The 6,134-nt window shown below is 34.5% G+C and overlaps 1 long non-coding RNA gene across 1 annotated transcript in view; it reads right to left on the reverse strand.

The window, feature by feature from the left end:
• The window catches only part of LOC107975319 (uncharacterized), a 28,726-nt gene extending 24,138 nt beyond the window's left edge, over positions 1-4,588 (reverse strand). Inside the window, exon 1 of the long non-coding RNA XR_001718750.3 lies at positions 4,500-4,588. This is a non-coding gene — a long non-coding RNA (uncharacterized LOC107975319). The remainder of the gene's footprint in view (positions 1-4,499) is intronic.
• Between the last annotated feature and the right edge of the window lie 1,546 nt (positions 4,589-6,134).

Genomic DNA, 6,134 nt, shown 5'->3' on the forward strand with positions numbered 1-6,134 from the left:
GTAAGTGTTCAGATCTGAGTATGTCACCTGGGCCACTGAGGCCTCCATGCCTTGGTAGCACAATTCTTTGCAAATAAACAAAGCTTTGAGTTCCTGGAGAAAAATGCAGCTTACACAGCACTTAGGAACACTCAAAAGGCCTCTGTTCCCTCTCCATACTAATGTGGTTTCACAAGAAGACCAAGATTATTTTATTGCCCCAGGATGCCAGGAAATTTTCATTTGGCTCCCTCAGATCTTTGGGATAAAAGTGGGACAGCAAGGAAAAGAACTCCCTTTGCTGTCTTAGATTTCTGTTCTCCAAGAAAATAAGTTTTTTAAGATCAGATATTCTCGTTTATTTTTAGCTTTGGTGACTGTATTATTTTACATCCCCCAGTTTCATTTTTTTTTCAATGGAATATCTCCCCTTCTACTTCTTCCTGTTTTGGATCATTTCATGGGATTCTACTTTTGGCTAAAATACAGGTAGTATCTTTCACACATTATAGACTTATTGACTTCATGTTCCCTCAACTTAATGGAAATGAAGAACCCAAGTATTCCCTACTTAGAAACTATAATCACAACTAAAAACTAACAAAGTAAATATACTTTCTAGTACACCCTTAAACAGTATATACGAGAAGTTTGTGAGGTGTGAGCTGTAAGAATAAGGTTGAATTTATCCATTGGATAGCTTATAAACAAGTGCTTCTCTGATCACCCTTCATAACATTGCACTCTCCCTGCCTCCGTAACATTTCCTCTTCTTAATTTTTCCTCATAGCATGCAACACTTAACATAGTATTTGCTTATTTATTTCTCTGTCTCTAACCACTAGAATGGAATTTACATAAAATTAAGGGTTGGATTTTATTTCTGCTGTACTTCTGGCACTCACGAACTATATGGCAAATGAATGAATTTGTGTATTTGAAGAAACTAAATGCTGACTTTAAACCTTAAACCAGTTTCAAAAACTCTATTATTCCATTTCTTAAGCTCTCATCTTAAATAATTCTGGCTCAGATTTGTAATAAAATATTTCATCAATTCTAGAAGCAATGAGAAAGAAGAAAGAAACCTGTAACCTTACTCTTATTACTGAAGTGAGGGAAAGGAATCTCTCTCTCCCTCTTTCACAGAGAGCTCTAGTGTTCAGATTCTCACACACATGGACTTAGTTCTTTGTATTTTCATATCCTGGCACCAGGTGCTTAGCTTTGTTTCCCAAGTTTTCCTGTAATTCTGCAAGAATTATCTGGCTTGAGAAATTTATCTATTAAATGGTCTTCCAAAATACATCAGCAGTTGGCAAAATCAGAATCCAAAGCTCTCTACCAGTTATGAAATTCGAAATGTTATAAACATTCCCAAAATGGGAAAGAAAAAATATAACTTGCCACTTTGAATTCATTTGGGAAGCAAATGGGGTGTAAATAATAAATCACAATAAAATTAACATATATGTACATGTTTCATATGTATGTTAATTATATATAAGTTCACTAAATGTTTATATATAAATATCTAATTATAAATATATATGTAAATTCACACCCATTTTTCTCCTAGGTTATTCAGTATTTCTTTTCCTCTTCAGCTATTCTCCAAATGCTCAAATGAAAGATTTACTTGCATACTGAATAAACATGTTCTATATGGAATATGCATAATAAATATTATTAAAAAGGAAATTTATGCTAACCTGATTTCCTCCGGATTGCTCTCAAAGCTTTTCTATATGCTTTTTACCATAAATTTAATAAACCACTTTCTTGACTTTGAAAGTTTGCTCCTCAAATATTTGAATTTTATTAGTTTTTCATTATGTGCTAGGCAGCTCCATACAGATTGTGTAACTTGATGCTCACAACTAACTTGTGAGGTAGACACAACACAGAATCTGGGATTCTGAAATTTCGAGAAATTAAGTTACATACCCAAAGTCACACACAGAGCAAGGCACAGATCCAGGATTCAAATCCAGGTCATCCTGGCTTTAAATCCTGTGCCTCTTCCTCCTGTATATTACACCTAGCATCTGACTTCTTACATAATCACACATTTGTTTCTCATCCTATTGAGGCCTGGGGAAGCACCAGATGACTAGAAAACCTAGATTAGTTAAGACAGCGCTGACCTGGAAGAGAAGTTATTCTTTGTAGAGTTTGGTTTTCTTACCTGTAGAATGAACATGGAGGATTTTAAGGCCTCTTTTAGTCCTAATATTCTACGGTAAAACAATGGTCTTAATTGGAGTCAATTAAAATAAAATATGATTTTAAAATATTAAGTGTCTTGGTGTTAGAAATTATATTCCAAATTTACATTATTCAAAAAGGAGAAATATGTAAAAACAATAACTATTAAAAAGTCTTTGTATAAAGTATAGTTATACATTTAAATCTGGATTAAATTTTTTAAATTTTATTCATATAAAGTTGGGACAGTAACAACCATAAAATGCTTTATTAAAAAAAAAAATGTCTGACTAGATTCTCCTGATTTTTACCATTTCCTGAAAGGCACAGAGAAACTCCCAGGCCTGGCTTTCGAAAAGGTGGCCAACACAGTTGCTTCCAAGAAGGGGCAAGTCATGCCTGATGTGATACATTCTCAAATGCAAGCACAGCTCTAGAATCTAGGGGCTGCACATGGAGTCTGCAAGGCCACCTCCTGGTATCCATTTTGTTCTCTAAGGTTTGACAAACAACTGCCCCTCCCCCAACTCCTGACACTTTCAAACTGGTGAAGAGGGCATTGTGTCTTATTTAAAATGAAAAGGACTGTTCCAACACCTTCCCGATAATTAATCTATGGTAAAATGTAGGTTTAATACCACAGTCTCATTTTCATGTTGAGGCTAATGTTCTTTGACCTGAAGTTTTGCCTTTCCCTCTGAATGGTCTCGATTATTTTTAATGTCGTTTGACTGCCCTGCTGTTCTATAAATCACATTGGTGCTTTCTTCCTTTTAATCATGCTTATATACACTACAATATTTTCCACTAAATATAGACATATTCTTTATAGCTTCTTAAAGTACTAACAATCTCTTAAAGCACTAGTAACCCAATACAAACGTCTAAGAGCATTATAGTAAGCCAAGTTAAAAAAAAAGTTAAAACACTTTTTTGAGTACATTTTCTTTGAGAATGTTACTATTTTTGTCTAGTGGAGGTTTCATTTTTGAGGAGGATGATGGAAGAAAAATCTCAACAGACTTTTACCATTAACATAACTTTAAAGAGACAATATATAGTATAAGAAATGAGAAAAACAAGAGACCCGTTTTATTGGCAAGATACGTAAATTAGTACCTCAATTTGCCAAGACAGCACTGACATTGTGAAATCTGACATTCAGAATTGCTAAGATCTCAACACACTACTCATATGTTGTTTAAAGATGATCCTTGCTTTCAAAAAACATCTCCCCAAATCATACTTTCCATCCAGAAATTCTGCTATCTAAACATTCCAGAGACTTTCAAATGGAAATAGTCTCCATAATGCAATATTTGTGGGGGCTGGGTGAGGCCAAAATCTCAGGGGAAAAATGTCCTTTAGAATCTTTATCAAAGTGAGTAAGACTTCAGAAGGAAAATCCCCATGCATTTGTTGTTAAAATCAGTTCATACTCGTCTAAATATTTTAATGAAATAATCTTAAGTCAGGATGCAGCATTTATTTTATCATTTGAAGAATTAAATCCAGAATAAAAGTCAGAGCCTTTCACTGAACAGGTGAACAAAGTATACCTGAGACAAATAATCCCATCTACTGAATATAGCCTACACTTTCTAATGTAGTTAGTAAAGTAAAATTACATACAAAAAATACAAAATACAATAGTTAGCACATTAAATATTTTAATAATAGTTTCATTTTAAAATTACAGTAAATGGAGAAGTCCTTTACACAAATGTCCCAGTGAGCTCACATGCACACACACCCTTTCCAACCCTGCCAGATTTACCTATGGTTTAGGAGGGTAAGATTTTCATCAGGTTATAGAATTAAGCCTAACTTTACCTTCTCATGTTAAGCATTTGTTCTGACATATGTTTTTTTTTTCTTCCAACCTTGTTAGATTTTTTTATTCCATTTTTATAGGACAGCTTTGACTCTGCACTAAACCATGCCACTAACACATTACTTAATCTAACTGGCACATTGTAAAATTTTACACATGCGCTCATCCAGATAATTACACAATTAATTTTCACTTAGTTCAGCTGAAACGGGGATAATGAAATTTCCACTGGTGTACTGTTACGTCCAGGGGCCAAGGGTCAGTTTCCTGTTTGGATAAGGGTGAGTTTAAAGAGGATTTCTGACAGTCTCCTTACTTCAACTGGTTCTAAAAACATTGCAATGGAATTTCAATTTACAGCTAAATTCAATGAAAGGAGCAGATGTTGGGAGTGTGCCACCACCCTGCGAGAGCTGCCTTCCACACAGGTGTGTGCAGGGAGCCATCAGCTCTTGCTTTAAAGACAGGTCCCTTCTACCTTCCATCCTGTAGTGAAAAAGTGGATGACAGACACTTGGAATTCATTTTTCCCTTAAGGTTTAGACATCTGCTGAGCCACAATGCGATATTAAAGCAAAGTTCTCAGTTCTCAGTGCTTTCATTCTAAAGGAAAACAGTAGAATCCTAAGGACTATTTGTTTCCAGGATACTGAAATCATATTCTTGTGAAATTTCTTAGTGCAAAAGAGGCCCAAAGTGTAGGTTTTCCTGATGGTAAAAGTGGGGAAATTTTACTTTGAAATAAGTGTAAATCTTTATTTTTCCTTGATAGTCGTTTGCTTGTTTTGCCATAATTTCAAGATTTAATTGTCATCCTTAGGACCGAGTATTTTATAAACAGCAGTGAAACATGTCCAACATGGAAAACATGGATGTGTTAGCAAATCCATTTTCTTTCCTTAAAATATTCTTTTCACTGAAGAATCAGACATACTGCTATAACTTTACATGTGGCTGAAAGAGGAACTGGGTTCTAACATGAATCAGCTTTATGTTAAATCACCATGCGTATAAAATATACATTGTCTGGTGGGTGACAAAAATGCCTCACTACAGCCACATCTGTTAATTAATAAAGCCTTGATGAGTACTCTGTTTTGATGTCAATTCCTGTCTAGGTTAACATTAAGGGTGAAGAATTGCTTTCATAGCTGAATCCAAATGCCTTGAACATTGCCATGTAAAGAAAGGATATTAGATATTTACCTGTATGGCTAATAATGAAAATTACTAAAGAGAATACTAGAAAGTACAGTATGTTACTATTAATAGCCAAGCATTTTAATTTTTTTCTAACTGCATTGAAAAACGGATATGTTAAAACTCTAGAAATAGAAATTTTCGATTGTAGTAGCATACTGTATTAATTCCATATTCTCCAATAAAATGTGAAATAAGTGAATTTTATTCTAAAATAAGTGAATTTTACATATATCTAAAATAGTTCAGGAGAAAAGGCCAACGCATCCAGGTAAAGTACTCATTTCTCTTCCTATTTATATACAAGTTAGTTAGTGGAACTCTGCCCTTCATCCTATACACCAAGTATGCTTCTGCCTTTAGTTCTTTGTGTTGCCTATTTTCTCTGCCTGGAATCCTCATGCTCCCAAAAGCTACAAGATAAACTTTCTCACTTTTTCCAAGTGTTTGTCCAAATCTCCATATACAATGAAGTCTACTCTGACTTGAAATTGCAACTCATACTGCTGTACTCCCTTACTGGGCATTAACTCTGCGAGATCCCCCTTACTCTGATCTGCTTTTCTTTCTTCATAGCACTTAGCTCATTTGAATATACTGTAAAATTGACATATTTATGATATGTCCATTATTTATTGTCCTCCAGTGAAATGTAAGCTCCAAGATGGCAGGGATTTTTGTTTTGTTCACTGTCAGATCCCAAGCACCCAGAATGGTGCTTGGTGGGTACTTGGTGAATATGTATTGAATGATTAGATAAAAGAATAAGCTCTGTAAGGCTAGGTGTTATTTCTCATTTACTCTTTGCTGCAACCAAAGAAACTAACATAGTCTCTAACAGATATGAGAGGTCCACTTTTTATTATGGAGTGAGTGAATACATAACCAAATGTAGTCAGTTTGCTTTTATACA

Source organism: Pan troglodytes, chromosome 5, assembly GCF_028858775.2.
Source record: "Pan troglodytes isolate AG18354 chromosome 5, NHGRI_mPanTro3-v2.0_pri, whole genome shotgun sequence".
Lineage (NCBI taxonomy): Eukaryota > Metazoa > Chordata > Mammalia > Primates > Hominidae > Pan > Pan troglodytes.